Source organism: Hyperoodon ampullatus (genome assembly GCF_949752795.1).
Source record: "Hyperoodon ampullatus genome assembly, chromosome: 2".
NCBI lineage: Eukaryota > Metazoa > Chordata > Mammalia > Artiodactyla > Ziphiidae > Hyperoodon > Hyperoodon ampullatus.
In genome coordinates this window covers 176,612,313-176,638,100 of record NC_136915.1, presented here as the reverse complement: position 1 = coordinate 176,638,100, position 25,788 = coordinate 176,612,313, and the positions used below count along the sequence as shown (strand labels likewise).

At 40.3% G+C, this 25,788-nt stretch overlaps 1 long non-coding RNA gene and 2 pseudogenes across 4 annotated transcripts in view; all 3 read right to left on the bottom strand.

Moving 5' to 3' along the window:
* Positions 1–1,359: 1,359 nt before the first annotated feature.
* LOC307048334 (homeobox protein CDX-1-like) lies at positions 1,360–2,313 on the bottom strand (annotated as a pseudogene). Its single transcript has one exon. The product of its transcript is annotated as a homeobox protein CDX-1-like (transcript).
* Positions 2,314–9,318: 7,005 nt separating this feature from the next.
* LOC307048806 (exosome RNA helicase MTR4-like) lies at positions 9,319–14,048 on the bottom strand (annotated as a pseudogene). Its single transcript, XR_013811541.1, has 3 exons — positions 13,985–14,048; positions 12,413–13,901; positions 9,319–12,212 (listed from the first exon to the last, which is right to left on the bottom strand). The product of XR_013811541.1 is annotated as an exosome RNA helicase MTR4-like (transcript).
* A 165-nt stretch (positions 14,049–14,213) lies between these two features.
* The window catches only part of LOC307048609, a 29,816-nt gene continuing 18,241 nt past the window's right edge, over positions 14,214–25,788 (bottom strand). For both annotated transcript variants that reach the window (XR_013810715.1, XR_013810716.1), the window contains 2 exons: positions 24,308–24,441; positions 14,214–14,423 (listed from right to left, as the gene is read on the bottom strand). This is a non-coding gene — a long non-coding RNA (uncharacterized lncRNA). The remainder of the gene's footprint in view (positions 14,424–24,307; positions 24,442–25,788) is intronic.

The following is a 25,788-nucleotide window of genomic DNA, read 5'->3' as shown; positions in this document are numbered from 1 at the left end:
TTCCCAACCATTATTGATTCATAAATATTATCATCTTATTTGAAAACCAATGGCTTAATATATGTACAGTGGGGCTTCCCTGTTGATGCACTGGTTGAGAGTCCACCTGCCGATGCAGGGGACACGGGTTCGTGCCCCGGTCCGGGAGGATCCCACATGCCACGGAGCGGCTGGGCCCGTGAGCCATGGCTGCTGAGCCTGCGCGTCCGGAGCCTGTGCTCCACAACGGGAGAGGCCACAACAGTGAGAGGCCCGCATACGGCAAAAAAAAAAAAAAAAAAAAAAAAAAAAAATAGCCCTATTTAGTAATGAATATTTTTTACCAATCCTCTTTGTTTTGCATTCATTCGACTCTCCATTAAGAGTAAAGAATTCTTGGACAGTGGTTGGAGTGTGGAAGACATGAGTCCATTAAGTAAGTCCTCATCAATCCAATGTCCACATTGCTCAATAATCTGATTCCAGGACATCCCAATAGTTGCCATTTCTAGCACCACTCTTCATTCTTCACAGAAATAAAGATAGAGAAAAATATATGTTTATAGATGCTTTTTAAAAAAAGAGAAAAAAATGTATTCTTGAAGGTGCATCCCAGAGATTCCCCTCTCTGTGGAATGCTTGCCCAGCTGTGAGGTCTGCTCGATCCAGAGAAAGTCCTCTGGGGGTTCCTTGGGGCCTGGGCCCTGAGGGACAGCCTGGTGAGGTAGCAGAAACTTGGCAGGGTGGATTCTGCCCCTCTGTCCCCCTTCAGGGGCCTCCCCTGCAACATGGAGACCCCACTGAGAATGCTAGTGAGGGGATATGGCTCTGCAGTGCGGAATGGACGGTCATCAGAGCCTCTTGCTCAGGCCCATCCTGCGGGCTTTGTGCTTTGCATCCTGGAGAGGGTTCAAGGCATGTTAAAATGGGGGCAGGTAGAGGTGAGGCTGCAGGAAAAGGCAGGTGTAAGCTCACACTACCTACCCCCCAACCTCAGGTCATGGTCTGCAAGCCTTCCATCTTCTCTGGGCTCCATCTCCTTTCTCCAAGGAGTCTAGTCCCTATAGGGGCCTCCCATCTTTGAGCCTATGGAAGAGGAGCTGGGTGGCCCTAGCCCCCTGGGGATTAAGACCTCCCACCCCAGGCTCCCTAATCCCCCTGAGGCCTAGAACACCAGAGCTGGAAAAGGTCCTTATCCAGAAGGCTCACTGCACTGATGGGCCCAGGGGATGCAGGGGCTGGGTGGGTGATTTGTCCAAGGTTACTTAGTAGGTCAGTGGCAGGGCTGGGACTTACACCAGGCCTCCTGGGCCCCAACATGAGCCATATTCCCAGCACCTGAGTCCCCAAGGCCCCCAGCCCACAAGGCTGGTCAGGGAGCTACGGCAGGTACTCCTCCTTGACAGGCACTTTGGGGGAGGAGGCGCCCAGGAGGCTGGCGGGGCAGGGTCACAGGTCCCCCAGGCGTGGCCCAGCTGGAGTGGGGGTGACATCATGGGTTGGCAGGGGTGACTGCTGCTGCTGCTTCTTGTTCACTTGGCGCTCCTTTGCCCGCCGACTTTGGAACCAGAGCTTCACTTGGTGTTCAGTAAGCCCCAGATGGGCGGCCAGCTCTGATTTCCGCCGCATGGTGACATAACGGCTGGGCTGTAGTGGAATTCCTTCTCCAGCTCCTGGCAGGGGTGGTCAGTGCAGACCACGCGGTATTTGTCTTTGGTCCAGGTCTTACCACTGCCAACGCCGCCTCTGGCCGCCAGGCTGCACCACATCCCCTCACAGGGTGTCCAGCTTTGCACTCTGGGTGAGGACGGTGTGCCTGGGCAGCCGAGGAGCTGCGCCAGGAGACCAGGGCCAGGCCCCGGGGGGCCCGGGCACTGCGCTAAAGTCCGGAGGGGGCCCGAATGCCAGCGGGGCCAGGCTGGCGGCTGGGGCCTATTCGCCCTTTGGCGCAGAGAAGGGGGCACTCCATGTGAGTAGCCCGTAAAATTGGGGTACTGCGGGGGCCCCGGGGGTGGGGGCGGGAGGCCGTAGGCTTGCGGGCCCAGGCCGAGACTGGTGGCTCTGGCAGGGCCGGGGTACACGGGAGAATCCTTGTCCAGCACATTGCCCGCGTACATGGTGTGCGTGCCCTGCCCCCGTGCGCACGCTGGGCCCTGGAGCCCACGAGCCACTGTGCACGTGAACTCCCGGCCCTTATACATGCTTTAATTAATCATTGAAAGAAGTGCTCCTTCCCTTAAATTTTTTTTTTCTTTTTTTTTTTTTTGCATTGGCTCTGCGGTGTTCTTGAGAGTTTTTACACCTGGAAAGCACCACAGTGGAATTCCGGATGGGAGAGGGCTTGTCTTTTCTTGTAAAGTGGGTGAAAAAAGATTTCGAAAGAAAGGTTAGGAAAGGCAAATCAAATGACGATCAGCAAAGGGTATATATAAAGATCTGGATCTATAAATGGATTCCTTTAAAACTATCACTAGCCTCACACTCCTGAAAGTCTGTGCTTCTTCTGGGGGTTCTGGTTTGAAGACCATTTCTTTGTCTATAGGCAAAACAGTAGAGGTGGAGCAAAGTGACCGACAAAACATAGTTTGGGGATAGAATCCACAGAACTTGATAATAAATTGAATTAGGATAGAGTGTAAGGGAGAGGGAAGTGTCAAGGAAGACTCCGCAGTCGAGCTGCTATTTGTTGAGACAGAGAAGACAGGTGGAGAAGATAGCCTCATAGTTTTTTTGTTTATCTTATTTTGTTTTAGACAGTTTGTTGACTGGTATTTTACTGAGTTATAACTCTCAACTTTTTGGCTAAGTTTATCAAATAGAAATGATTATTGGCACATAAGGTAACATTATTTCCAAAATGATTTTCCCTTTTAAAGTGATATCTTTCCTCACCCTTGACACTCAAACTCTTAACAAACAGCTTCTCAGACTTAAATTTATATTCAAATTTTATTGTGACATGCTGAATGGTTATATAGTCAAGCTTATTCATATAAAAAGTGGGAAGTTTATTCTTAAATTAAACACAGTTTTAGCTATAGTAGAATCCAACAAAACTCTATATTACTTCTCTTCTGTGGCCCCTACCAAGAAATGTAAAGGGACCCATGTGTCCTGTGTGCCTAGCTCAGTGCCTGGCACATAGTAAGTGCTCGATAAATAGTTGTTGAGTGAGTGGCATATAGGACATTCACCTACTAAGACATTTAAAAAGAAACAAGGTATTTTTACATAGACACACAAACATACAATTATTTCTTAGAATTCCTATAGCTTGCCAACCAAAACTTGTTGCTCACCCTCTGGTTCTACAAGAATGGAGCCGTCGCTGACCTTCAACACCCCCTGAAAGGAGTTCAGGGGGGAGATCAGGAATGAGGCACTCTGTGCGCTGGGACAAACTGGCAGAAGAGGCCTTCAGATAGCTGGATATTTTCAGGAGATTTTATGAGCCCAATTCCTTGCATCTTCTCACATCTAGAAAAGCACTAAAATCATTAACAGAGACATCCGCTCCTTGTGACTAGCAGCAAGCCTCTGCCAAAATGTGTGCTTCACTGCATGTATCCACCTTTAGCAAAATCACATATATATGCCCTCCCCCAGGCCCCCATAATCTGCCAAGCAGTTCCTCAGAGCCATCTGAGAGGCTGTGTCCTGGGCCACAGTCCTTATAAGGCCCCAAGTAAAACTTAACTCACAGCTCTCAGTTTGTGCATTTCAGTCCACAAACTCTTATATTCATATTATATTTCCATATATAACCTTTTACTCATAACTGAGACTTTTAAGTGATAAGTTTATGCCCACAGGTTGCGAAAAGATTAAACAGGGCTTCCCTGGTGGCGCAGTGGTTGAGAGTCTGCCTGCCGATGCAGGGGACCACGGGTTCGTGCGTCGGTCTGGGAAGATCCCATAGGCCGTGGAGCAGCTGTGCCCGTGAGCCATGGCCGCTGAGCCTGCGCGTCCGGAGCCCGTGCTCCGCAACGGGAGAGGCCACAACAGTGAAAGGCCCGCGTACCGCAAAAAAAAAAAAAAAAAAAAAAAGATTAAACATAAGTCGTTCCTTTCAAAGGTCCCCAGAGGCACTCTTTCTGCAAAGTCCCTGTTTTTCTTGTGCAAGTGGTAGCTATGTTAGGCTGGGGTCTTTAACTTGTGCAAGATATCAGATCTGCCTTTAGTGCATATTTCTGCCCCCACCCCTCTTCCTGTACGGTCAGTGTCATGATACCCTTTGGGGCTTTGACGACGCCCTACTGAAGGAGCCGGCCACCTCCTCGTCAGCAGGTTCAATTCGTGCCCTGGCCCCGCCCCATGCCCCCAGCATCCATAGCGCGGGCCTTGAAACCCCGCCCTCCGAAGCCATCGGCCGAGCGGACCTGGAGTTTGCAGGCCTGGAGTTTGCAGGTCGGGGTTGAGGCGGCTCGGGCGGCTGGGGGCTTGGTGGGGTGGTTACAGCAGTGAAGGGTAGGGGCCGGGCGCAGTGTGGCCGTCCCTCCTCCGTCCCTCAGGGTCGTCCTCGCCTGGCGCTTTCCAGCGTGTGCAGGCCGAACCTTCGCCGCTGAGCCCTAAGACGGGCCCAGGTGGCCATCGGGCCACAGCGCAGCAGGTAAGGGCCTCGGGGACGCCCCCCTCCCCTTACACACCCCGGGCGAGGGGCCGAGACGGCCACTGACCGTTGGTTTGCTGGGCTGCCTGGAAACGGAGGGCCTCGAAGTTCCCCAGCTCCGTGCCTCTGAATACCGCCTTCAGTATACGCGCCGCAGGTAGTGGTTGAGCAACCGTGCTGCCCAGGCACGAGTCGGACAGCTGGCCCTGCCCTCCAGGAGTTTGCCTTCCTGGCACAGGGCTTGTTGGTTGCTCCTTGTCAGTGAGCTCTTTTCTATTCCCACCTCAATGAGAGTTTGGCGTTTTTTCCCCCAGTAAGTGAGTAATGAACTCCTTAATGAACTCCTTAAAAAAAGTTGCCACCATTTATTGCATAAAATATACATAACACATATGTGTAGACACATGACACAAGTATAGATGAGTATATATGTGATTTTATGTAGGTAGCCATTATCTTTGAAGAAGTTAATATATTGAATTACATTAATAACATTCATAGGTATTGAATTTGCATTCATGGGATGAACTCCACTAAGATATGTACATGTATATGTGTATGTATCACATATGCACATTGACACATTGTTGGATTTTATTAGCTAATAATTTATTTAGGATATTTGCGTTTATGTTCATAAGTTATTGTCCATAATTTTTTTGGTGCAATATACGGTACTCGTCTGGTTTGGGAATCATTGCTATTTTAGTTTCAAGAAAGGAGTTCAGTGGCTTTCCTTCTTTATTTCTGAAGAGTTTGTATATTATAAGGATTTTCTGTTGCATGTTTGATAAAACTCACCTGTAAAACTCTTCTGGCCTGGTGTATTTTACTTTTTTGGGGGTAAGTGAGAGCCTTCTGTGTACTGTTTCTTTTTTTTCCTTCATCGGCTTTCAGCAGTTTTATTGATGTTGATTGTTTTCTATTAATTTCTCCTCCTTTGAGCTTGTTCATTTTCTAGCTTCTTTATTGAATACTTTATTTTCAATCTTTAAAATACTAAATGCATTTAATGCTCTTCTAAATTTTAATTTCTAAGTTCTAAGAACTGCTAAAGCTGCAACCACCAACTTTTTTTTTATTGGACTATAATTGCTTTACAATGTTGTGTTAGTTTCTGCTGTACAATGAAGTGGATCAGCTATATGTATACATATATCCCCTCCCTCTTGGACTTCCCTCCCCACCCCATCCCACCCATCTAGGTCATCACAGAGTGCTGAGCTGAGCTCCCTGAGCTATACAGCAGGGTCCCACTAGCTAGCTATTTCACACATGATAGTGTATTTATGTCAAACCTAATCTCCCAGTTCATCCCACCCTCCCCTTCCCTCCCACAGTGTCCACACGTCCATTCTCTATGTCTGCATTTCTATTCCTGCCCTGCAAGTAGGTTCATCTGTACCATTTTGCTAGATTCCACATATATGCGTTAATATACGATATTTGCTTTTCTCTTTCTGACTTACTTCACTCTGTATGACAACCTAAATGTCCATCGACACATGAATGGATCTGGTTCATATATATAAATAGAATATTACTCAGCCATAAGAAGAAATGAAATTGGGTCATTTGTAGAGATGTGGATGGACCTAGAGTGTATTATACAGAGTGAAGTAAGTCCACCGACTTTGAATACGTGATATTTTAATTTTCGGATGGTTCTAACTGGAGAGTAATTTCCATTTTTATTTTCTTTTTAATCTATGGTTTATTTAGGAATGCTATTTCAACTTTCCAAACTAGACGGTTTTAAAAAATATATTTTTATTGTTGACTTATTTATTTGCACTATATTACAAAATGTGGTCTGCATAATATTGTTTCTTTGAAATGTGTTGTCTTTGGTTACCTAGGATGTGGTCGATTTTTATAAATACTTTATGTGATTCGAAAAGAAAGTAAATTCCTTATTTATTATGTACAGGGCTCTCTATATATCTATTAGGTCAAGCCTGTTCATTTTGAGGGTCAAATCTTGTGTATACATTCTACTTTATTTGTTCACTTGATCTATAAATCACAGATAGGTGTGTTAAAATATCTCACTATGACTGTTTTTGTGAAATGTCAAGTTTTGTGTAATTCTGTCAGGTTTTGCTTCGTACATTTTGAGGCAATCCTAGGCACATGAAAGTTACAAGTATTGTAGCTTTTTGATGGATTGTCCCTTCTATTATTATGTTGAGTCTCAATTTCTCCTTATTAATGCTTTTCCTTTAAACTCTATTTTGTCTGATAGAATATTGTTACACCAGTTTTCTTTTGATTGCCATTGGCATGGTATGGTGTTTTCTGTTTCTTCTTGTTTTTTTTTTTAATTGTGGTAAAATATGCGTAACATAACATTTTTAAGTGTACATTTCAGTGGCATTAAGTACATTCACATTGTTGTGTGACCATTACCACAATCTATCTCCACAACTTTCATCATCCCAAACTGAAATTCCGTGCTTATTAAACAATAACTCCTCATTAGTGCCTCCCTCCAGCTCCTGATAACCACTGTTCTACTCTGTATCCATGAATTTGACTATTCTAGGAACCTCATTCAAGTGGAATTATACAATATTTGTCCTTTGTGTTTGGGTTATTTTACCTAGCATGATGTCTTCCAGGTTCATCCATGTTGTAGTATGTGTCAGAATATCATTTTTAAGGCTGAATAATATTCCATTGTATGTATATACCACATTTTCTTTAACCATTTATCTGTGCATGGACATTTGAGTTGTTTTTACCTGTTGGCTTTTATGAATAATGCTGCTGTGACCATTGGTGTACAAATATCTGTTTGAATCACTGCTTTTGAGTCTTTTGGTATATATACCTAGAAGTGGAATTGCTGGATCATGTGGTAATTCTCTGTTTAATTTCTTGAGGAATTGCCATGACTGTTTTCCATAGCAACTGCACCATTTTCTATTCTCACCAGCATCTATTTCTTTATTTTTAACTTTTTGATATGGTTTTGTTTTATGGATGTATTTTGTAAGCAACGTACATCGTCTAGTTTGATTGTTCAATCTGTCTTTAAATAAATGGGATGAATCCACTTGTATTATTGTGATTACTGAAGAAACAGGCCAAATTTACTTCTCTTTTGTGTTTTCTGTATACCACACTTCTGTCTTCTGTTGGATTGATAGAATTTTCTGTGTCATCTATACCCTTCCTGTCTGTCTATCTATCAGTCAATCATTCTATGTAGTATTTATTTTTCCACCTCTGTTTAGGTCCCATAGATTATGTTATTTTAGTGTGTACCCTTAACACATATTTGTCCATAGATTTTTCTGACAAAGTCAGTAATTTTTTTAGTATTTGCTTCTGTTGCCTGTAACAAGGATCTTATGTACAATACTCATTGAACTTCTTCCCACCCAACTGTGTTATTGTTTTAGTATTTTAATTTTAACTTTTAAAATGTAATTGTTCATTATGTTTACTGACATAATACATATTTAAAAAAATTTTGGGGGGTAATCTTTTCTAATACAGTGTTATTTCTTTTAAAAGACCACTTTTATGATGGTTAAAGGTGTGGACCCTGGATTTGCACCCATGTGCACCATTTTTCTGTACTTTCATTTCCCCATGTAGAGTGAGTATAATACCAGTTTACTCATGTAAAGTGGGTTTAAGACTAGTGCCTAACTCAGAGAGACTTTGTGAGGATTTAATAAGTGAATATATGTAACTATGTATTTGTTTCCTATTGTTACTGGAATTACCACAAATTTAGTGGCTCAAAGCAACACAAATTTTATTATCTTACAGTGCTGGAGGTCAGAAGTCTAAAATGTGTGTGCTGCGTTCCTTTTGGAGGTTCTCGGGGAGAATCCATTTCCCTACCTTTTTCACCTCCCAGAGGTTGCCTTCATTCCTTGGCTTGTAGTCCTTTCTCTTATCTTTAAAGCCAGCAGCATTGCATCTTCTCTCTTCTGACCCCGGCTTCCATCCTCACGTCTTCTTTCTCTGACTTTGATCCTCCTGTCACCCTCTTAGGTGGATCCTTCTGATTATGTTGGGCCCACTGGATAATCCAGGATAATCTCCCCATTTTGAGATTTTAATTTAATCACATCTGCAAAGTCCCTCTTACCATGTAAGGTAGCATTTTCACAGGTTCTGGGGGTTAGGATGTGGACATCTTTGGGGAAGCCATTGTTTAGTCTACCACCCTGTATAAGTCTACACTATTATTAGTATTTTTTCATACCTCATCTCTGTGTCACTTTTCTTTGTGCTGAAGTACATCCTTAATTGTTCTATTAGTGAGGGTCCGTGGATGATAATTTCAATCTTTTTATATGTTGAACAATACTTTAAACTTCTTGAGGGGCAGTTGTTTTTTTTTTCTCAGCATTTTTAAGATATTAATCTATTGTCTTCTGGCAACTTTTCTAACAAACCAGTAAACTGATAAACTTGTGGCCTCTTTTTTGACAGAATGGGTAGGACATTCATATGCACCAGATTGATTGTATTGTACTGTACTGTACTGATGAAACCCTGTCATCACTGATCCTTGCATGGGCCTTTTAAAACTAATAAATTATATGTTCACATTATAAAACAAACACCTGAAAATTCACCACATAAGACAAGAATTAGGATATTAGCAACTTTTGTCTACAAATATCTCCCTTATTTTATCTCCTTGCCTCCTATACCTTCCCATGAATTTTGTGTTTATTATTGTCAACCGGAAGGACCACAAACTGTCAAGAGGCAAAAAGGCAGTTTATTTGGGAGTCTTAGAATTGCAACTGGGGGATCACAGACTTGGAGGAAGCCAGAAGAGTGTCCCACTGGAGGAAAATGGGTAGGGATTTTTATGGGAAAAAAGGGGAAGTTCCTGCATGTTTAAACAAATTGTTTACCAACAATTTGAATTGGAGGACACATCTGTTCTATATATATGATTGGGTTATTGAGCAGATCTCATCTGTTACTAGGGAAAGGTATGTTTTCTTTAGTTCAGAAAAAGTCCAGTTCTCAGCATTATTTTGGCAACTCAGCAACTGTTCAGCAGTTTTATTTTAGAGTGTTCAGCAGGAGTTCAGCAAGGGCAGTGAGCATGGAGGTCCTCAGGTCTCCATCATTCCTGATTTAGTTCCTTTCACATTATCTTGCAGTATTAAAAAAAATTTTTAATCACACATATGCATGTCTACACAGTATATTGTTAAGCTTAATTGTTTTTGAAGTTACAAAAAAGAATAATATTCTGAATGAGTTTTCTAATAATTCCCCTCAATGATATTTTACCAAGATTAATCTTGTATTTTCAGTGTAGTATAAAATTTCATTGTATTACTAGATCATAATTTGTTTACTCTCTTACTGATGGGCTTTTAGTGTTGTTTCCAGCTTTCAGATATTACACACAAAGCTACTGTGGAAGGTCTTATGCGTGTCTCTTCTGTTGCACATGTGGAAAAGTTTTTTTGTGTATGTAGGTATATCTGAATGTAGTTGCTTATTTATAGGGTACGCTGATGTTCAGTTTTTAAAGAAGATGGCAAACTTTTCTGAAGTGGTTATACACTCCTACCAGCCATATAAGAGATATTACTGATGTACATCCTCTCTGCTTGATGCTGTCAGACTTCTTATCTTTTGCCAGTTGACTTACAGAATGGTTAACTTGTGATCTTAATTTGCATGATTCTGATTAGTAATGATATTGAACTTCTCTTCTTATGTTTATTTCTTCCTCTGTGAAATGCCTGTACATGTCATTTGCCTATCTGTGTAACTGTTTTAGTCCTTTTTTAGTGGATTTACTCTCTGGAGTTATTTTTATTTTTATTGTTTTACTTTTTGCATTTGTAGTCAACTGTAATCAGACAGGTGGTGAACAATTTAAAATTCCACGTTCCTTTAGCTGACTCTTTATAAGTAGAGGCTGGCAGCAAACACAATATCTCTCTTGATTTTGGCGATTCCTTCTACAAAGTTATTTTCCAGCTCAGTGTTTCCAATGGCTTTTGCTGCTTGACACATTTGTCGAAGTAGTTCTTCCAGGTGCCTCATACAATGAATTATGCTGCCTTCAAAGACATCCGTCATTTTGCAGATATGGGCAAATGTAGTTCTAGCTGCTCAGGTATATACTACATCCATTAAGTGAGGTTTAAATGAGCTTAGGTAAGTCTCCTCATCAATTTCCAATTTGGCTTCTGCTGAAACTTTTGCAATTCTTTTAGCACATTCCTGCATTTGACGAAGTGGTCCTGCTAACTGCTCTGTTAATTTGGGCATATCACTAGAATTCTCTTGAAACACAAAGCGGCTTAGGTTGACTGTTCTGCATATATGTCACTGAAAAGACCATTAAACATCATCTCAGTTAGAAGGAGCTCATCAGCACTGCTTATTTCACAAGCCACTCATCGTTTCATCTCTGTGACATGAGAAGATGTACGTAGCAAATCCCAACCTCCTTAAAACACATTTGCGACATTTGAATTCATTGATTTGTAGGACAGTTCTTGCTTTCTTTCGTTCTCACTTTGCAGATTTGAAGTCGATTGCAATCTGTGCTTTTTTTTTCATGAAGTGTATACATAGTTTCCAAATTTGGATCATTGTGAAGTGGATGAGCATACATTCTATGCTCAAAAGGCTCTACTTTCTGGATGACGTTTTTTCAGTCCTTGATCTTGAATGCCCATGTCATCAATAGAATCTAATAAGGGAACACTATCAGGAAAACGTTTCTGAACTTCCAGTGTTGATTTTAAGACACTGTCTATTGTCCAATGGTCGAAGGTCTTTAGGACTGTAAAGCCTGACACTGCTGATAGCAGACAGGAGATGCACCAAAACTGGAACAACCTGCATCTTTCCTTTCACATCAGGTTTAGCTGGTTTTGCAGTCTCAGTAGCTGAATTTTTCAAGCTCTCTTTGCTACAGCGCAGAAGTACTTCTACTACATATAAAGGATCAAGTTCACCAGGATTAGGCTTAGCATTTGATTTTTTTGAGAAATTCACCACTACACTCCAGCCAAAATCATCTCCTTCATTCTTTACCTTTACCAAATGACCTGGTCATAGAAATGGTAAGCAATATTTTGGTTTGTGAATATATTCTTCAGTTTACCCAGTTTGGCAAGCTGTTGTCTAATCTTGTAATAGATGACTACACTTTCTTCCTCTGGTATTACTGTTTTATTATAGTGTTTTTCTGAGTTCTTTACCTTCTCTACTACTCCTGGAGTTGCTCTATAATGCTGAAACTGGTAGAAGGATTTTTCCAACATGTACTCAGGATTAATTTCTTCTACTTGTAGTAAGTTCAAAACCATGTTGTAGGTCAAATGGAAAGCACTATTTAGAGGATCAGCTGAGCCCTTAAGTAGTTGTTTTCCAATCATTGGGCTCATCTTTTCATCTACCATGAGAATTACAATTCCTCTATCATCCATTACCCTCCTTCCAGCACAACCAGACATCTGACTGTATTCACCAGAGGAAATCCATCAGAAATCCTTCCCATCAAATTTTTGGGCACTCATAAATAAAACAGTTCTAGCTGGCATGTTAATATCCATAGCAAAAGTTTCAGTGGCAAAAAAGGCCTTTATCAATCCTTCGGGAAAGAGAATTTCTATGGTTTCTTTCTTTTTTTTTTTTTGTGGTACGCGGGCCCCTCACTGTTGTGGCCTCTCCCGTTGCGGAGCACAGGCTCCGGACGCACAGGCTCAGCGGCCATGGCTCACGGGCCCAGCCGCTCCGCGGCATGTGGGATCTTCCCGGACCGGGGCACGAACCTGCGTCCCCTGCATCGGCAGGCGGACTCTCAACCACTGCGCCACCAGGGAAGCCCTATAGTTTCTTTCAAAATAGGAAGTAAACCACCATGGTGAATACCAATCCCTCACTTCAAGAGAGGAAGTACATGTTCAACCTGAGGGAGCTTTTTATCTTCATCTGACAATCAGTCAATTGCATTACTGAATACTTCTTCAACCACCTTCTTTTCTTCATCTGGGTTGAAATCTAATTTGGTCATTTGAAGTGCATATGGTTCATAATCTTTCTTTCGAAAACTGAAAATAATTACGGGTTGAAAATTTCTTTCCATAATCATCTTCACAATCTTGAACATATTTGATGGTCCTTTTGTTCCTGTTTTTCACCCCTTCTGATCTCCTTTTGCCAAATCAGCATCTCGAAGTACTTGCATCATCTTCTGTGAAGTCACCATTTTCATCAACTACAAGGTGCAGACCATCTCCCCCTGCTGGAAAAATGTAGTGCTGTAATGGAGTAGGCAGATAATCTGTGTAAATTACATGTCCAGGCTGTTTATGTAAGTGGCAAATCCACTCAACAAACTGTCGGGCATTTGGAATAGTAGCCGAAAAAAAGACAGAGTGAACATCATCAGGAAGCAAAATAATAGTATCTTCCCATACGATACCACATTCTGAATCTCTTATGTAATGAATTTCATCAAATATGACCCAAGCAACTTCTCGCACATAACTTCAGAACCTCTGTACAGCAAACCTCTCAAAATCTCTGTGGTCACAGCAAGACAAGATGCTGTAGGATAAATAGTAACACCTCTAGTCATCAGACCAACATCTTGAAATTCTTCATACATTTCACGGTATATCTTACTCAGGGCCTTAATTGGGCTAGTAAATATTACACGCTGTTTCTCCCTTAAGGCCAATGCAATGGCATATTCAGCACATACAGTTTTTCCTGCTGATGCATGTACAGATATTAAAACAGACTGATTATTATCAACACACTGAATGGCTTCTCTTTGAAAAGCATCAAGAATGGATGGGTATTCCTTTACAGATTTAACAACTCGAGGTTTAAGTGGTAGATAATCTTCATCTGCAGGAAGTGCAACCTCATGTGTACACCATTCTACAATTTCAACTGATTGTACCTTGACTCTGGGCATCAAGTCTGACAAACTTAATTCTTCAGTTATTGACTCTTCTACCCTGGGCTTCTTTCCGAAAATGGGTTCATCTGTGCCCTCGAAGTCTGCATCTCTCTTTTTTTTCCAATATTAGTTGACTCATTGTACTTTACCATCAAAACGTTTTCCAGCCTTTTCCGCAGCCCCTGGCAGCCCCTTCCATTTCCCCTTCTCATTTTCCTTGTTTTTTTTGGCTGCTGGCGCAGTGGTCGAGTCGTCCTCAAACACGCTGAAGAGCTCATCCCGGAAACCGTCCGCCATCCTTCGGAGTTGCGAGACCAAATCTCCCTCCCACCCACGATGCTCCACGACCGCACTGACAATGCCACCAAGTGAAGCCTCAACAGGGGCCTGTGGGAGACAAAATTTTTGGAGTCACACAGCCGCTGAGACTTCTTCCCTGCCTCCTTTTCCTCCTCCGACCTTTCTTTTACCTTCCCAATCACTGGCGGATGAGCAGCTCCTTGGCTGAAGAGAGAGTGCAGCGAGGGTTCCCAGCAGGCAGCTGGAGTTCTTTTTAGATTCTTGAGACTAATCCTTTGTGATATGTATGTTAGGTGTCACTTCAGTTATCTATTGCTGTTTAACAAACCACTCTAAAATTCAGTGGCTTAAATCAAGAATGATTTATTATTTCTCTAGGCTCTAGGCTGAGCTGGGTGTTTTTGCTGCTTCATGTGGCCCTGGGTCACTCAATTGACTACATTTATTTGATGGCTGGGCTCGGCTGGAAGGTTCAAAATGTCTTCACTCATGTCTGGCACTTCAGAGCTTTTCCACGTGGCTGACTTGGAGCACGGTTGTCTCAGCAGGGTAGTTGGATTTCTTACACAGTTGTTGGCTTCAAGGGGGAAAGTGGAAGCTGGCAGGGCTCTGTCGATGTAAAAAAATGTACAATGTGACAGTTGCGAGTTAAATTTTATTTGGGGCAAAATGAAGACTATAGCCAGGGAGGTAGCATTTCAGATAGCTCTGAGAAAGTCTTCCAAAGAAGTAGGGGGGAAGGTCAGTATACATGTGATTTTGGTTAAGGGGGAGTATATGCAATCAAGCACATATTTTTTTGCAGAAGATTTCTGCTAGTCACGACGTGCAGATGTCACCATGAAGGAATTTAGTGCTTTTCTAGATATGAGGAGATGCAAGAATTGGGCTCCTAAAATCAGCTCCTGAAAATATCTATGTGAAGACCTGCTCTGCCAGTTTTTCTCAGAGCACAGAGTGTCTCACTCCTGATCTCCACCCTGAATTCCTTCAGGAGGTGTTGAAGTTCAGTGGCTGCAGCGGCACCTGATTTAATCCTTGTAGAGGTAGATGGCGAGTGCCCATGGCAAGTGGCAATTTGTAGTTGACAGCTCTTAAGGGCTAGGCTTGGAACTGGCATAAAGTTATTTTGACAGCATTCTGTTGGTCAAAAGAAGTCACTAAGATCAACTCACATTCAAGAGGAGGAGAAACAGACTCCATTTTGTGATGAGTAGAGAGGCATGCATGTACAAGAAGGGAAGGAATTAATGGTGGTTATCTTTGGCGACTATGTACCACATATATTTTTCAGATATCATCTCACAGTATACAGCTTGTCTTTATTAAATGTGAGGTTTTATCAAAAAAGTATTTTAATGCAATTCAGTTTATAGACTTTTATATTGTGCTCTTGTTTATAAATCTTTCCTTTCCCCCAAACCAGAAAAATACTCGAATATATTTTAAAGTTTTAATTTTGACATTTAAGTACTTAATTACACTGGATTTAAATTTTTGTTTTGTTTTGTTTGTATATTTGGTGTGAATCAGGAAATATTCAATTTCATTTTATTCCCATATGATCTTTTTTTTTTTTTCTAGATCAGTTTTTCCCACTGATTTGACATGTTGTCTTTTGTAATTTTCATGTTTCTAGTTGTGGTCTTTGTCACTTAGAGAAGTCTCTTTAATGTTTCTTGTAAAGCTGGTTTGGTAGTGGTGAACTCTTTTAGCTTTTGCTTGTATGTAAAACTTATGATCTGTCCATCAAATCTGAATGAAAGCCTTACCAAGTAGATTATTCCTGTTTTTCCCTTTTATCACTTTAATTATATCATGCCACTACCTTCTGGCCTGCAGAGTTTCTGCTGAAAGTTAGCTGATAGCCTTGTAGCCTTGTACGTAACTTGTTGCTTTCCCCTTGCTGCTTTTAATAGTCTCTTTGTCTTTAATTTTTACTGTTCTTATTACATGTGTCTTGATGTGGTCCTATTTGTGTTAATCCTGTTTGGGACTCTCTCTGCTTCCTGGACCTGGATGTCTGTTTCCTTTCCCAAGTTAGGGAAGTTTTCAGCTATTATGTCTTCAAATATGTTCTCTGTCTTTTTCTCTCTGTGTGTTTGGTAGGTTTGTTACATTTCCTGACTTTGGAGAAGTGGCCTTTTGTAGGAGATGTCCTGTGTATCCCAGCAGAGCCTGCCCCTGGTCACCAGAGCTGTATTGTCTAAGGGTGCTCCCTATGTGGGCTGCATGAATCCTTATGTTGTGATGAGCTGACTACTGTGGGTGGTCCAGTAGGCGTGGCTGGCTGCTGGCCTGGTTGGTTGCCAGGCAGTCCCTGCCTTGTGTAGAGGTTGCTGGCCACTGGTTGATGGGTTGGGGTCACAAGGTGGCTGGCTGTAGAGTCCTGGGGGACTTGAAGCTGGTGTCAGCCTGATGGTAGGTGGGACTGGATCCTGGGGCTGCTGGCTGAAGGGCCCAAAGTGTCCCAGAGCTGGTGTTGGCCTGCTGGCAGGCAGGGTTGGTACCTGACACAGCTGGCTGAGGGGCCCAATGTGTCTTAGGACTGGTGTTGGCCCACTGGCGGGTGGTCTGGGTCCTGCCATGGCAGGCTGTGGGACTGCAGTGGTCCTGGCTCTGATGCCAGCCAACTGGTGTGTGAGGCTGGTCACATGCTGGCCCTCTGGTGGGCAATGCCAGACCTCTTGGTCTCTGGCTACAGGGCCCAGGGTTCCTGGAGCTGGTATTTAGGCCTGCTGATAAGTGGGACTGAGGCTCAGGGAGTCCCAGGGACCTAAAAATAACCACCTGGGACCTAGATATGGAAAGTGCATTTGAGGATAGCAGAAAAAAGATAAAAGAAGCCAAGCCTAGGTTCCTAATACTGTGGAGCTTACGTATAAGCCCTGGACTGTTATGTAAGAGAAGAATAAAATTCCACCTTTTAAAAGCCATTGTTATATTTGTATCTTTGCTAGAGCAGACAGAACTTGCATCATAATTAATATAGATTTTAGTACCTATAAATAAGGCAGTGACATGAAAAAAATCCTAAAATACCTGACACTGACTTAAAAGTCAGATTGTGGCAGTAATGACGCAAGTTAAAGACTTGAATGCTGATGACCCTTGTTATGCCATGGCTAACCACTTGGCAAAACTGTTACCTGTGATACCTTGGAAGCAGACCACATGCTTACCAAGCATGTAGCTCTAGGAAAAGTGGCCAGAAATTTGGTGTAGATTTTTTGCCACTTTTACTGAAGTCCTATAAAAGAGAGATGAACTTTGATTTAAAAAAAACAAAACAAAACTAGTTTGTAAGCAAAGATGAAAAATAATCACTCTGGTAAAGGAGGATCTCTCTACTTTAAGCCTACAATCTAAATTGAGAGTCCACTAAATTGGGCTCTCATAGTTTTTAAAGTGTTAGCTATTTCTTTCTCCCAAACATCAGAAGATAAGACCATGGCCTTAGGTTTTTCTCAGGAGCCTCACATTAAATGCTTTCTTCTAGACAGGAGCCAGGTCAACAACAAAGGTAATCAGATTGAGGTGTTGCCTTGCCACCAAATCTGTTGTTTCAGATGGCCTCCTGGTGGCCTCCATTAAGTTGGGGTAAAGGTAGAAAATAGACTGGGTATAGAAAACAATGAATAGAGTAGTCAGAATCATGCTTAGGTAAGACCTTTGGATGTGGTTGCTCGCATATGTAATTGATTGAAAATGAAGAGACCTGAAACCCCCTCTCATGGAATCCAAATTCTAAAAGGGTTGTAAGATGTTGATATATAATCCCAACATTGAGTAGTGATGTAACAGACGATGACACAGAGTTCTCTTTCCCACTCTCATGATGAAGTGGTTATTAAAAGGAAATATTTTGCTTGCAGATTAAATAGTATATATTTTATTTTGATTTTTAATAGCATTTGAAATGTAATGTTGTTTTAATGTTCAATCCACTACTAATAGTGCTGCAAATTATACCTTATAGGGCTTATGGAGGATACAACATTAAAAGAACCATGTATAATTTTTTCTGAATCGATGAATACATAGTGTCTATTTTTTGCCAGTTTTATTGAGATGTAATTGTCATATAATATTAGTTTAAGGTGTACAACACAATGATTTTATATATATGTATATATTGTAAAATGATTACCACAATGTGTTTAGTGAACATGCATCACTTAACAGTCACACATTTTTTTTTTGTGATGAGAACTTTTAAGAACTCTCTTAGCAACTTTCAAACATACAACACAGTATTAACTATAGTCACCATGCTGTACACAATTCCCCAGAACTTATTCATCTTATAACTGGAAGTCTGTACCTTTTGACCACCTTCACTTATTTTCCCCATGCCAAACCCACCATCTCTGGCAACCATCAATCTATTCACTGATCTAAGTTCTAGTTTTTTAGATTCCACATATAAGTGAGATCACACAGTATTTGTCTTTCTCAGTCTGACTTATGTCACTTAGCATAATGCCTTCAAGGTCCATCCATGTTGCCACAACATGACAGGATCTCTTTCTTTTTTATGGTTGAATAATACTCCTTTGTGTGTGTATGTATCACATTTTCCTAATCCATTGTCCGTTGTTAGACACAAACTGTGTCTATGTCTTGGCTATTGTGAATAATCCTGCAATAAACATGACAATGCAAATATCTCTTTGAAACAGTGATTTTGTTTCCTTTGGATATATACCTGAAGTGACATTACTGGATCATATGGTAGTTCTATTTCTAATTTCTTGAGGAAACTTCATACTATTTTCCATAGTTGCTGCAGCAATTTACATACCCACCAAGAGTGTACAAGGGTTCCCTTTTCTCAATATCCTTGCCTGTACTTCCTATCAAGAGACAGGCTTTTGATAATAGCCATTCTAACAGGTGTGAGGTGATATATCATGGTTTTGATTTGCATTTCCCTGTTGATTAATGATGTTGAGCTCATTTTCATATACCTGTTGGCCATCTGTATATCTTCTTTGTAAAAATGTGTATTCAGGTCTTCTGCCCTTTTTTTTTTTTTTTTTGTGGTATGCGGGCCTCTCACTGGTGTGGCCTCTCCCGTTGCAGAGCACAGCCTCTGGACGCGCAGGCTCAGCGGCCATGGCTCACGGGCCTAGCGGCTCCGCGGCATGTGGGATCTTCCCAGACCGGGGCACGAACCCGTGTCCCCTGCATCGGCAGGTGGGCTCTCAACCACTGTGCCACCAGGGAAGCCCCCTTTTTCATTATGCTTTTTTTTTTTTTTTTTTTTTTAGAAAAAATCTTTTTAAAAGCAGCTAGGGAAAAAAAAAGGTAACTTTCAAAGGAATGGAAATGGTATCTTCGATGTGTCAAAGGAAATGAACTGTTAAACTAAAATTGTATATACAAAACTTTGGTTTCAAAAATGAAGATGAAATAAAACAGACCAAAAAGAGAAAAAGCAGAGAGAGTTCATCATTAGCAAATGCTAAGGGAAACCCTGAATGTCCTTCCTCATTTCCATTAGGCAGGAGGAAAGAGATGAGGGGGAAACTCTGAGATGTGAGAAGGAATGAAGAGGAGAAAAAAGTGGTAAATGAGGTGGTAAATAAATTCTGACAAAAATAAAAAACAACAGCAATGTTAATGTCCAGTGGGATTCTTTTTTAAAGAAGAATAGAATATTGAATGTTTTGAAATGGAAAGACCAAGAATAAAAACAGTCAACAGTACCGTATGAGCCAGGGTTGGGGAGTATGGACTTTTTAGGTTTTAAGGAAGGAAGTTAAAAGTAATAATAACCCATAGACTTTTACAAATTAAGTATGCATGCTGTAATTTTTAGGGTAACCACTAAAACAATTGAAACAAATCACATAACTTCCACAATTGCAGAGGAGGGAGAGATGCTTGTTATATTGTTTTGTGACTAAAGAATTTTTTAAAAATTCAAAATGGCATATACAGTATTATCTCAACTACATAAAAAGTGTGTAAACCCCTGCACATGAGTATCAATAGACATGTACAAAAATATTCAGAACATCGTTATCTATAATGGTAAAATGCTGGAGACAACTCAATGTGTCATCCACAATACGATGGAAAAATACATGGTATATTCATACATTAGACTATACAAGTAGTGAAAGTAAAGGAACTACAGCTACAAGCATCAGCGGGATAATGCTTACAAATGATGAAATCACACACACACAGTCACACACACAGTCAATCCTCATTATTCATGAATTACATCTTTGTGAATTTGCCTACTTGCTAAAATTTATTTGTAACCAAAATGTGTGCAGACACATGGAAAGATGCTCAACATCATTCATCGTTAGGGAAAAGCAAATCAAAACCACAATGAGATCTAATTTCACACCCACTAGGATGGATAGAATCAAAAATGCAGATAATAATAAACATTGCAGGGATACAGAGACATTGGAACCCTCATATACTGCTCATGATAAAATGATGTAGCTACTTGGGAAAATAGTCTCTAAGTTCCTCAAATAGTGAAACATAGAATTGCCATTTGACCCAGCAGTTCCAATCCTAGGTATATTCCCAAGAGAAGTTAAAACATGTACGCACACAAAAACTTGTCATGATTGTTCACAGCAACATTACTCGTAATAGCCAAAAGATGGAAGCAACTCAAATATTCCTGAAGAATGGACAAAATCCTGATGAATAAATTGCATGGTTTGTGAATTATATCTCAATAAAGCTATTTTAAAAACCTATGGTAGAAAACATAGAGTTTAGAGAAAGCAATGACAATTATAATACTTAAACACTGAATGCAAACTGTGATGAAAATTGAGATGTTGTGTCTGCAAGCTTCACACACTTAGAATCGTAAGACTTCAGAGCTTGAAAGGATCTTGGGGATCCTCTACTCAAATACCCTTATTTTACAGATATGGAAACTGAGGAGCAAAGAGGCTTCATGACTTACTAAGAAAGCTAATTAGTGAAAGGGCTGGGAGTCACATGAGTTCAAAGATAAGTTGGGAGAATATGACCCAGTTGGAATCTTCTAAGTGTAGTTACATGTGGCTGAGGTGAAGGCATACCTGACTGAAAAGCAAGAGGTGAAGTTAGCCAGGGAGAAATGTCTGGCTTGGACAATTGGGCAGTAGTGACATTCAGAGACAAAACAAGCAGAAACAGAGGCTGTTTGAGGGCAGATTCTGACATCCTGTTTTGGACATGAAACATCTCGAGGAGCTAGAGGGGCTTCCAAGTGAAGCTATCCAAGAGAAAATGGATAAGAATGCAAAGCAAGATTTTGGCATCATCAACCTAGACAAAGTAGTGGAAACCACAGCTGTGGATTAGATCTGAGAGACAGAATATAACGTAGGGAGAGAAGAAGGCTGAAGGAGTTCTAGGCAACACCACCTTAAAAGGAGGGAAGGGAAGGAAAAGAGGAGTGAAGGAATGAGACCTAAGAAGTAGAGAATTCAAGAGAAAATTAAGATTGAATGTGGACACAGAAGCCAAGGCAAGAGAGGAGGAGGAAGTAACCAACTTAGTCAAAAGCTGCAGAGAATACAAATAAGACAAGTGGGAGGGACAAGTATAGGGTGGGATCATGAATACGGAAAGTAGAAGGTCATTGATGACTTCAAACAAAGACACCAAATGACAGTAGGTTTGGCAGGCAATGGGAAGAGGAGACAGGAGTCAATGAACTTCTTCAAGAAGCCTGACTAAAGAAGATCAAACCTAGAGAGCTAAAAGGGGTCTTTTTTTTTTTTTTTTTTTTTGCCTCCCTTGCAACAAACAAGTAGGGTTTTTTTTTAATTTTATTGAGGAAAAATTGACAATTACAGTTGTATATATTTAAAGTGTACAACATGATGATTTGTTATACATTGTAGAATGATTACCAAGATCAAGATAACTAACACATCCATCACCTCACATAGTTAACATAGTTAACTTTTTTTTTATGGTGGTGAGAATGCTTAAGATCTGCTCTCAGCAACTTTCAAGTATAAAATACCATATTATTAACTATAGTCACTGTGCTTTAGATCCTCAAAAGTTATTCTTCTTATAACTGAAAATTTGTACCCTTTGACCCACATTACCCCATTTCCCCCCCCCTGCTTCTGGCAACCACCATTCTATTCTATTTCTGTAAAATAGGCTTTTTTATTTTTAGATTCCACATGTAAATGATACATACAGTATTTGTCTTTCTCTGCCTGGCTTATTTCACTTAGCATAATATCCTCCAAATCCATCCATGTTGTCACAAATGGCAGGATTTCCTTCTTTTTTATGGCTGAATAATATTTGATTGCATGTATATATGACACTTGCTTTAGCCATTCATCTATCAAAGGACATTTAGATTGTTTCCATATCTTGGCTATTGTGGATAACACTGCAATGAGCATGGAATCGCACATAATCTCTTCAAGATACTAATTTCAATTCCTTCACATTTACAGCAGTCAGATTGCTGGATCATATGGGAGTACAGTTTTTAATTTTTTGAGGAGCCACCATTCTGTTTTCCATAATGGCTCTACCATATACATTCCCACCAACAGTTTTTAAGGGTTCCCTTTTCTCCACATCCTCACCAAGATTTGTTATCTCTTGTCTTTTTGATAATAGCCATCCTAACAGGTGTAAGGTAATATCTCATTGTGGCTTTTATTTGCATTTCCCTGATGATTAGTGATACTGAACACCTTTTCATGTACCATGTATCGTTGGCCATTTGTGTGTCTTCTTTGGGAAAATTTCAGGTCCTTTGCCCATTTTTTAATCAGATTGTTTGTTTGTTTGTTTTGCTGTTGGGTTGTATGAGTGCCTTATATACTTTGTATATTAACTCCTTATCTGATAGACAGTTTGCAAATGTTTCCTCCAATTCTGTAGGCTGACTTTTCAGTTTATTGATTGTTTCCCTTACTGTGAAGAAGCTCTTTAACATAGTTCCACTTGTTTATCTTAGCTTTTGTTGCCTCTGCTTTTGGTGTCTTATCCAAGAAATCACTGCCAAGACCAAAATCAAGGATTTTTTCCATATGTTTTCTTCTATGAGTTTTATGGTTTCAGGCCTTACATTTAAGTCTTTGATCCATTTCAGCTGAATTTTTGTGAGTCTGGTTTCATTCTTTTGCATGTAGATGTCCAGTTTTCTCAACATTATTTACTGAAGTGACTATCCTTTTCCCATTTCATGCTCTTGGTGCCCTTGTCAAAAATTAGATGACTGACTATGGGAACTTCCCTAGTGCTCCATTGGTTAAGACTGAACTTCCAATGCAGGGGGCGTGGGTTTGATCCCTGGTCAGGGGACTAAGATCCCACATGCCATGCGGTGCAGTCAAAAAAGAAAGTAAAAAAAAATTAGTTGACTGTATATACCTGGGTTTATATCTGGGCTCTCTATTCTATATGACTTTTTATGCCAGTACCATACTGTTTTTATTACTACATCTTTGTAATATAGCTTGAAATCAGAAGGTGTTATGCCTCCAGCTTTGTTCTTCTTTCTCGGAATTCCTTTGGCTATTAAAGGTCTTTTGTGGTTTCATACAAATTTTAGGATAGCTTTTTCTATTTCTGTAAAAACTGCCATTGGAATTTTTATCAGGGTTGCATTGAATCTGCAGATCACTTTGGGTAGTATGGACATTTTCACAAAACTTTCCATTTATTTCTTCAAGCTCTTTCATCAGTGTCTTATACTTTTCAGTGTACCGGTCTATCATTTCCTTAGTTAAATTTATTTCTAAGTATTTTATCATTTTCGATGCTATTGTAAATGGGATTGCTTTCTTAATTTCTCATTCAGATAGTTTGTTGTTACTGTATAGAAATGCAACTGATTTCTGTATGTTAATTTTGTATTTTGCAAATTTACTGAATTCATTTATTCTAACAATTTTTTGGTGGGATCTTTAGGATTTTCTACATATAAGATTATGTCATCTGCAAACAGAGACAATTTTACTTCTTCCTTTCCAATTTGGATGACTTTATTTCTTTTTCTTACCTAATTGCTATGACTGTGACTTCTAGTACTATGTTGAATAGAAATGGTGAAGGTGGGAGTCTTTGTCTTATTCCTGATCTTAGAGGAAAGGCTTTTAGATTTTCACCATTGAGTATGATGTTAGCTACAGGCTTGCCATATATGGCCTTTATTATGCTGAGGAACATTCCTTCTATACATAATTTGTTGAGAGGTTTCTTTTTAAATTTTTATTTTATTTTATTTTATTTATACAGCAGGTTCTTGTTAGTTATCTATTTTATACATATTAGTCTATATATGTCAATCCCAATCTCGCAATTCATCCCACCACCACCACCACCACCACCACCCCGCTTTCCCCCTTTGGTGTGCATACTTTTGTTCTCTACATCTGTGTCTCTATTTCTGCCTTGCAAACCAGTTCATCTGTACCATTTTTCTAGATTCCACATATATGTATTAATATACAATATTTGTTTTTCTCTTTCCAACTTACTTCACTCTGTATGACAGTCTCTAGGTCCATCCACGTCTCTACAAATGACCCAATTTCATTCCTTTTTATGGCTGAATAATATTCCATTGTATATATGTACCACATCTTCTTTATCCATTCGTTTCCTTAAAAAACTAAAAATAGAATTACCATATAACCCAGCAATCCCACTCCTGGGCATATACCCAGAGAAAACCATAATTCAAAAAGACACATGCACCCCAATGTTCATTGCAGCACTATTTACAATAGCCAGGTCATGGAAGCAACCTAAATGCCCATCAACAGACAAACAAATATTGAGAGTTTTTATCATGAAAAGATGTTGAATTTTGTCAAATGCTTTTTGTGCATCTATTGAAGTGATCATAGGATTTTTATCCTTCATTCTTATATTGTGGTATATCACATTTTTTTTTTCATATGTTTAGCCATCCTCACATCCCAGGGGTGAATCCCACTTGATCACTGTTTATGATCCTTTTAATGTATTCTTGAATTTAGTTTGCTATTTTTTTGAGAATCAAACAAGTAAGATTAAGTGTTATGTAGTTTATGTATTTAAGATAGAAGAGTGTTAATAAACAAAGGGATGGAAAATGGGAAGCTGAAGCTACAGAAAAGAAAAAATACTCCAAAAGAACTATGCAGAGCACAGGGGCAGGAATCAACTTGACTCAGAACTGGAAGGAAAAGAGGGGAAAAAAGAGACAATGGATGGAGATTTATAGAATTTTGTATAGGGGAAGGCCAGAAAGTTGAGATTACTTATACTTAATGGCCTGTGAAGGTAATCTTCCCAGATAAGGGGAAAGAGGTGGGTAGGAAGAGGGGTGGCAGGAAAGAAGATGGATTAAAGAACTTGAGAAAAATGATAAAAGACTAGCCAGGATGGAAACTTGCAAGTGTTTTATCCAAAGCAATTTTAAGATTATGCTGATTTGCCTTGGTATTAGTCTTCAGATTTCTCATTAAGTACTTTCAGTTGGAAAACAGCATCCTCTTGCCAAGTTATTTATCCCTGGCAATTAAGTCTGTCACCAAAGTTTGCAGATATGTTCTTAATGATCCCAACGACAAATCTTTTAAAAATTATGTGCCTGTTTCTAAATCCCAACAGAAACATGCCTACAAGTCAAGTAAACCCCTAAGTTCCTGGGTTAATGATCTCATCCAGAGGCTGAATTTCTTTAATACCTGGGCCAAAGTGGCTTACACTGCAATACATTGCCCATATGTATGAAAGCTGCTTTACATTTCTTCTTCATTTTTGTTTTCAGCTTAATGGTTTTACAGCATAATTTCACATGCTTGGCCTCTTTGGGTTCTCATAGCAACATGTGAATTTAAGCAAAGGAGGGATTCTTATCTTCAGTTTAGAAGGAAGAAATGGAGACCTAAGAAGTTGAGAGTTTCTTCCAAGGTCACTCTGCCCTAAGAGACAGAGGTAGAAACAAAACCTGGTACATTCCTCTTTCTAT